General features: G+C 42.4%; 1 long non-coding RNA gene across 1 annotated transcript; it reads right to left on the reverse strand.

Moving 5' to 3' along the window:
- Positions 1 to 748: 748 nt before the first annotated feature.
- LOC140700577 (uncharacterized) lies at positions 749 to 1,633 on the reverse strand. The gene is made up of 2 exons (XR_012078984.1): positions 1,464 to 1,633; positions 749 to 1,170 (listed from the first exon to the last, which is right to left on the reverse strand). It is a non-coding gene; the product is annotated as an uncharacterized lncRNA (long non-coding RNA).
- Between the last annotated feature and the right edge of the window lie 5,746 nt (positions 1,634 to 7,379).

Consider the following 7,379-nt stretch of genomic DNA (forward strand, 5'->3'; position numbering starts at 1 on the left):
TTGACTGATGATTATTTTCTTCTTTTATACATGGCACATTTTGTGAGCACATCTAATGAGCATTTATTGACTCACATTCTCCATTCATTACCAGGATTTATTGAACCTAGAAATTAATATTGACTGGGGCAAAACAGCCACTGACTTCTCTTGCAGGTCAATACATCTGGTGATGGAGGAACACCAAGCCAGGAGTCAAGACATTTTTCCTCAGTGTTGCTTTTCCCTTTGCCCTAGGAAGAATGTCAGTGCAGCTGGCTGCTTCCAGTGGGCCTATCATGTTTTTAAAAAATTTAGTAGTGGGCCATTTAGAGTCTGTTTCCAATTTACATTGTGCGCTAATAGGGCCTGAATATAAAATTTCCTTCAGATGCATTAATATGTGTAGGTATAATGAAGCCAAAGCATTTTTATCACAGGTAAATTTCATAAATAATGCCAGAAGAAAGAAAAGAAAAAGCGGTCCATTTAATACATGTGACAATAACCTAGAAATTTTAAACAATTTAGTTGTGCATTTCAAAAGGTGAAACTGGGATCTAGGCAAGTCACTCCATCTGTATGAATTTCAGTTCTTTCTTCTGTAACATGAAATGTATCAATTTGTCTTTGAGATCTCTGTCAGCTCTGAGATCAAGAAACTATAAATGCTTTTCAAGAGCTAGAATTTGTATGTATGGATTGTTCTCTCAGTCTGAACCTCATGGAGAAACTATTTAAGATTTGGGAAGAAGAAGTAACACAAAAGTAGGACCCATCATTATATTTACATGTTATTCTGAACCACTTGCTTTGTATAAAAATAGACATTGGGCAGCTTCTTGGTTTAAAGAAAGAATGTAGCAGTGGTAAAAGGAGGGGATCTGAAGTTCAAAGATCTGGCTTTGAAACCTTGATCTGTCCTGAGTATGTGTGTTTGCATGTGTGCACATGTGTGTGTGTGAGTTAAACTGAAATCAGTTAGCACTTCTGCGTGTGAATCATTTCTCAAGTACTAAGCACAACGCCTTGCAAAGTCACTGGTCTTTCATTGACAGAGTTGACGATCAGAGAAACCGAGTTGCCTGCCCAAAGTGAACCATCCGGCTGTTGTGTGACTCCATGCCAGCCTGACTTCAAAGATTTTGCTCTGGAAGGTCAATCAGCTTCTCGGAACTCCTGCTCTTCCCCCTGCAAAATGAATGACCCCATCTCAGGGAGAGAAGGCACTGGAAGACTACATTTCCTGTAGAGAGTCCAACACACATGTCAGTTGTGACTGGTAATGACAGTGCGGATTAGAGACCATCATTCAGAAATTATGAAGATCATCATGAGTAACACAGAACTTACAACTAGAAGCCAAGGTGGTCTTTGTAAAATGCTGACCCTCCGGCAGATATGTCAAGTATGTGTAATGTGTAGAGAAACAAGGATCCTTCGCCTCTTCCACCACTTAGTGGGGTCCCACTGCAGTCCCTCACCTGGATGCTCAGGCCTCTGTAGCTCCCAGATCACTTCAACATCTATCTTGGTGTACACTTACAACAGAAGGGAAGCAGCAGACCAGAGGGTCAGGGTTTGAGATTTGCATTCAGATATGGGTTTGAATCCCAACACTGCTGCTTATCAGTTGTTAAATTTCAAGAAATAACATTCTGCAGCATCCATCTTCTTCCCTATAAAATGAGGATAGTAAGAGGACTGCCTACATATGGTCCTTGAGAGAATACATTTATGTACACAGTGCCACGTGAGGCACCATGAGCATAGCTCTGCTTACCCAAGTTCCCAAGAAATGTTTATTACTAGGATCAACAGCTTAAAGGCGTCTTCCAGTCATTTTAAGAAGGATCAGTAGCTATCACAGGTAGTCAAATTCAAGGGTAAAGGCAGAGTTGAATTAGGTTGTATTAGAAACAGAAAGACCTCTCCTTCCCCGTGATCGTTCCTTGCAGACATTTACTGCCCTACTTAGGGGCCATGCCTGCTCCGGCCCTGAGGACTTCTCGTATGTACTAGAAAAAATAAAAAAGTTGTCAGTATATATGAGAACTGAGTCCTCTACCTGGCCAAATCATTTTTATAAAACTTCTTATCTTGAGATTGTTTCTATAATGAGAATGTTCCCTGTGATCCTGGCAATGCCACGCGTCTGGGAAACCTTGCCTTTATGATAGACTGCTTACTGAAGCATCATGGCCAGGAAGACATGAGATACAGGAAATGAACAGTAGCCTGGGGTGTCTGGAGCTGGTCCTGCCTGTAGGAGTAAATTTGTAGGGCCAAAGGTAAGGGATTTAAACAGCAAGAGCTTCACGTTCTGTATCTATGAATTGGGCAATGATGCATGTTTTTCAAGAGCACTTTTGAGAGTTGAATGGTATCATCTAATCATAGATCCACGTAGGAAGTGTATACAGGGCTTGCCTTCCTTCTCTCTTTCATCTCCCTTTTACCTCTTTTATTTCCTTTTTGCCTTTATCCCTCCTTCCCTTTCCTCCCTTTATTCAACCCTTCCCTGCCAACTCCCAGCGGTCCCCGGACTGTCACTTCCCCTGCTGTAACATCTCCAACGATGCTTAGTTTCTACAGTGAAGCCATTATCACACGGTTATATAACTGCTTGTTTCAGTGCCTGGCTTCTCCCAAGCATGACAAGTTTCACTAGGGCAAGGTTTCTGCTTCAGTTGTTAAATTGTATATCACCTTCACTCAGCACATTGCCTGACCCATGGTAGACACTCAGTTGCTATTTGTCATGCCAAGTTGTGAGGGACACTGGGAATGGACTTGGGGAAAAAAATAAAAAAAAGACCTAATGGTCAGTCTCCATGAGCTCACATTTGCTGACTGTGGTCATCAGTGACATCACTGAGAGTTTCTTTACTCTATTATTCATTCATTCTACAACCATTAATGAGCACCTACCATGTGCTAGGCACCATCTAGGGACACAGACTCAGATACAGATACTCTCTTTGCGCTCAGTGACTTCTATTTTAGTAAGTAGAGACTGTGAACAAACAAATGAAGGAACAAGATGGCCTCAGACAATTGCTGTAGATGACATAATAGAAAGGTAGACTGGACAATGAAGGGCACAAAGGGTTTACTTCAGATCATGTGTTTTGGTAAAGCCCTTCTGAGAAGGTGATAACTGAACAGAGGAGAGGTGACAAGGTGTGGCCACATAGAAAGATAAAAGGGAAATGCATTCCTGGTAGAGGGGATGACACATGAGAGTCTCATGTTTGGAGGAAGCTTGGGTTGGATGAGGGAAAAAGAATGAAGCCTGTGTTTCTAGGGTGTGGTAGTGGGGGTAAGCAGTAGAGGTGAGGTCCAACGGTCACGCGAAGGCCTTGCAAGCCAGAGTCCATCTCCTCATCTAGTCTCTGCTAGGGTGTCTCTGCTCAGGGAAGCTTCTGGGAACGGGTTCTACAAGCAGCCAGCTCAATATTTACACTCAGGGTGGGCTGAAGAAAAACAAGTGAATGGGATCTTTGGAAAACCAACCAATCAACCAACCAACCAACAAACCCACTCCACTAAACAAACAAACAAACAAATAAAACACTCCCACAAAACAAAAACAAACACATAGTTCATAAAGCAGGAAGAGAAAAGGAAACAAAGAAAGCCATGAAAGTATGGAGGAGAGTCCATTTCTGTAAACTGATGTGTTCTCATTAAAAGAAACATTTTGCAAATGCCTGTTTTCCACACTCAGTCGGATACCTCTCGCATAGAGGGAAGGCGGGCTGGGAACAAGAGACTATCAGTCCCTGACGGACCCTCCCAGAAAAATGTCCTTTGCTCTCCTCTCCCAGGGAACGATGGACGGGCACAGATGAGGAGGGGCTGGTGTCCCATGTTCCATAATTTTGTAAGAGAAATAGTTCCCGTAGGATTTTCTTAGCCAAAGAATCTAGAAAGTGAAGGAAACACATTTTTGCCTGCTGTTTTGTTTATGAACAAGTCTTTCTCTCCTCTTAAAAAAACTGAAATAAATGTGTGTACTTTTTTCCAGAAGGAAAGGAAAAAAAAAAAACACGAGTGCCGACACCTTGCTCCCTCATTCCTTTCTCAGTAACCTCCACATTTTTCGCTGATGTTGTCATTAGGGAATGCCAGGGAAAAAGCTCAGTGCTTCCTGGGAAAATGGCTTCACTGAGGGAAGCAAGACAGCTGAGTGATAAGATAATTTAAACGGCAGTGGGAAAGACACTTAAAATGGCCAAGGGCATAAATGGCAGAAAGAATAGGAATGAGAGGCTTGGAAGACGTGACGTGGGCATCGGCTCGGGAGACCGTGGGAAAGGCACCCGGAGCACTCTCGTGTTTTGTATGCTTCTTTCTATCAGAACAGGAACTTCTCAAGACTGGAAATACAGAATACAGCTATTGAAAATTCACCTTTCAAATAATAAAAAAGAATACAAAATGACTTCTGAAAGAGGAGAGAAAAAGCATTGACTGGGTCCCTATTCTGGACCAGACATGGTGCCCTGTATTTTCCTCGTATTATTTATTCCTCGCTCAGCTCAGTAAGGCAGGAATCCCTACTTTGGGTTAGTAAAGAAAGAAACTCAAGCTCAAAAAACACAAGCAAGTCACTTCAGATATCATCCTGCTGGTATACAGAGGGCTTCCATGAGAGCTAGAGCTCCCTGACTCCGATTTCCAGGCCAGCCCTATGTGCTGCTGTAATTCTTCCTAAAAGCAGGAATAGGGGTAGATAATAGTAAAAAACTGACAGATTCCCATTTTAGGAAAGAACCTAAGAGAACATACATGGAAGTGTCTTTTTTTTTTTTTTGGAGTGTGAAATATTTCTATTTGACACAAGTGTGGTTTCAAATGAATGAGAAAGGAAAATGCAAACAGCAGAAACGACCCAGGCCAGCACATCAACTCATGAAACAGTTCGCAAGCACAGAACAGGATGCTATAATCACAGGTCTCAAAGGTGACTCACCCAGAGAACAATCATATTAAAGTAATGTGCACACTTCAACAGATGTCCCACCACCACCATCCTACATGAACAGATTAAACAACCATTTTACAGAATGGTTATCCTTTAGCCTATTTGCTCTCAGAGCCACATTTGGCTCTTCCTTTGCTCTTGACTGAATCAAAGAGGGAAGGAGTGATGACCCCTTAGATTGGATGCCCCAGGCAACTGGTTTCTGGTTGGGTGTGAGGCCTGGGAGCAGATTGGAGAGACGGGAAGAGGCAAGCCAAGAAAGTTTCCCCTCTCTGTCTCGTCTCGTGTGTCCTCTCAGGCCCCAGCCACATTTCCTTCATGGCCCAGGTCCTGCCAGGCAGGCCCACCTGTTCTGGTCCCCTCCAGGGGTGACCCCTACCCCTAGGTTCTGGAAGTGCTGCCACCTCACTCTGTCCTCTGGCCCAGGAGAGTAAGGGTTTCCTGGGACCACAGAGAATGTCTCTGTGGCCACACAGACCCCTGCTGGACTTCTCAGCTCTGCCGTCCTGGTGGAACAAGTCCCCTACCCCTTTGATCCACACGCTCAAGTGGATTCTCCGTCCTGCTTAGGCTTCAGCCACGACAACTGGAGGCTGAGCAACCCCTTGCCAAAGTGAGAGAAGGCTGAGCTTTGCTGCCTCGCTGCCCACTTCCTCCTCCACCCACCCTCTCTCCCAGGTCCTTCCTCCTTGGTCTGGTCTAAACTTTCTTCCCAAAAAAGATCTAAAACTTGGCTAAACAGAGGTTAACAAAAATTACCAAACATTTACCTTAGGATGTTATCCCTAAAGTGAATTTGCATTTAAGCCAGATTGCCACCTTCAATTTAAAGTAATAGAGCACAAAAGACGTTATCAGTCGGACAAGGAAAAAGCTGTTTAAATTGTACTTCATCTTGACCCTAAAAATGGCATTAACTCGGAAGCAACTTACTTGTAAGTCCATCTTTACCCCAGACTTTAAGCTAATCAAAGACATGAGGAACGATAAGAAAGAAACATGGAGGAGAAATACAAACGATTTCTCAATACGAACATTGACGGAAGTGTGTGTTACGTGTGGGACATGGTGCTAACTGAGTTACATGCATGATCTCATTTAATATCTGCAGTACTCTAGCAAGGTAAGCATGATTCCCACCATCTTATCCATGAGACAAAGAAAGTGAGGTTCAAAGAGCTTAAATGATACGTCAAGGTCAGAGTTAGTAAACTCTGGAGCCAGGATTTAGGTCCAAATCTTCTTTTCCTGCTCATGTTATTTCAGTTTTGCAAGGACCTGATGAGCTAGGGAGATTAAAAACCATCAGGCCACGTGCTGGATTTGGTCCAAAGAGGAAGGAGTCTGTTCAGCACCAGTATGTTTATAGTTTTTGGAGCTGATTTTTAAAAATGGAAAAAATGGGGGATCTAGCAAAAGTGGACCTACCTCCTGCAAGACACATTGGCCGCTGGCTTGTGGAGAGATTCAAGCTCTCAGATTTACAGCCGTCCTTATGTTTCTGTCATGACTTGCTATGACTTCCCAGCATTTTTCTTCACACATCTGCTTCACTAGCTTATGCTGTCTGCTTGGCCTGGTGTGCATTTGAGACACCTGCTGAAATGTTTATGTCGAGCATTAGTTTCTGGAAAACTGGGGGTCTCATTCCATTGCTGTGAGCAGTGAACAACGAATAGGAACAAAGATCTCAGCATGGAATACCGTGGTTCAAATCTCAGCTGTGTGATGTCTCAAGTTCCCCATGTATCAAATGGGCATACCATTAGTACTCACCTCATAATGTTATTACAGGGATAAATAAATCATTATTTATAAAGAGCAAATAACAGTGCCTAATACATACATACATCTCCTAACAAATACATATGCACATGCATGTATGTGTCTATGTATACAAGACACATACATTTAAAAAAATAATTAATTACCTGAAAGTCAGTGTATGTTAATGGAAAATCATTCAAGGAGTGGTCAGGAGAACTAGGAAAACTAACTATTTGACATTTCGGAGGTCTCTGTTTTAATACTGACATGAGCAGTATTTTCAGTGAGGCAGGGACAAAATCTGATAACATATATACAGAATTCTTCAGCCATGAGATGAGTATGTAAATACAATGACAGTTGAGTTTCAGGTGTCAGACTGATTGGCTCACATACATGGAGACTCTGTGTCTTTTACAATTATGGGTTCTTGTGGGGAGATTAAGACTATAGATTGTGCTCCTCACTGGGTAATAGCTTGCAATTCATTACAATTATAGTAATTCTGTGTAATTCTAGTGTATAGCACCTTCTTCCACACTGAGGTAAAAATACATTGATAAAACACAGGGCAAATTCCATGATGTTTCTTTCTAAATTCTTCAGTTATTTCATTTTATTCAGAATAGTGTTCCACAATTTG

This window comes from Vicugna pacos, chromosome 2, assembly GCF_048564905.1.
Source record: "Vicugna pacos chromosome 2, VicPac4, whole genome shotgun sequence".
In the NCBI taxonomy this organism is placed as follows: domain Eukaryota; kingdom Metazoa; phylum Chordata; class Mammalia; order Artiodactyla; family Camelidae; genus Vicugna; species Vicugna pacos.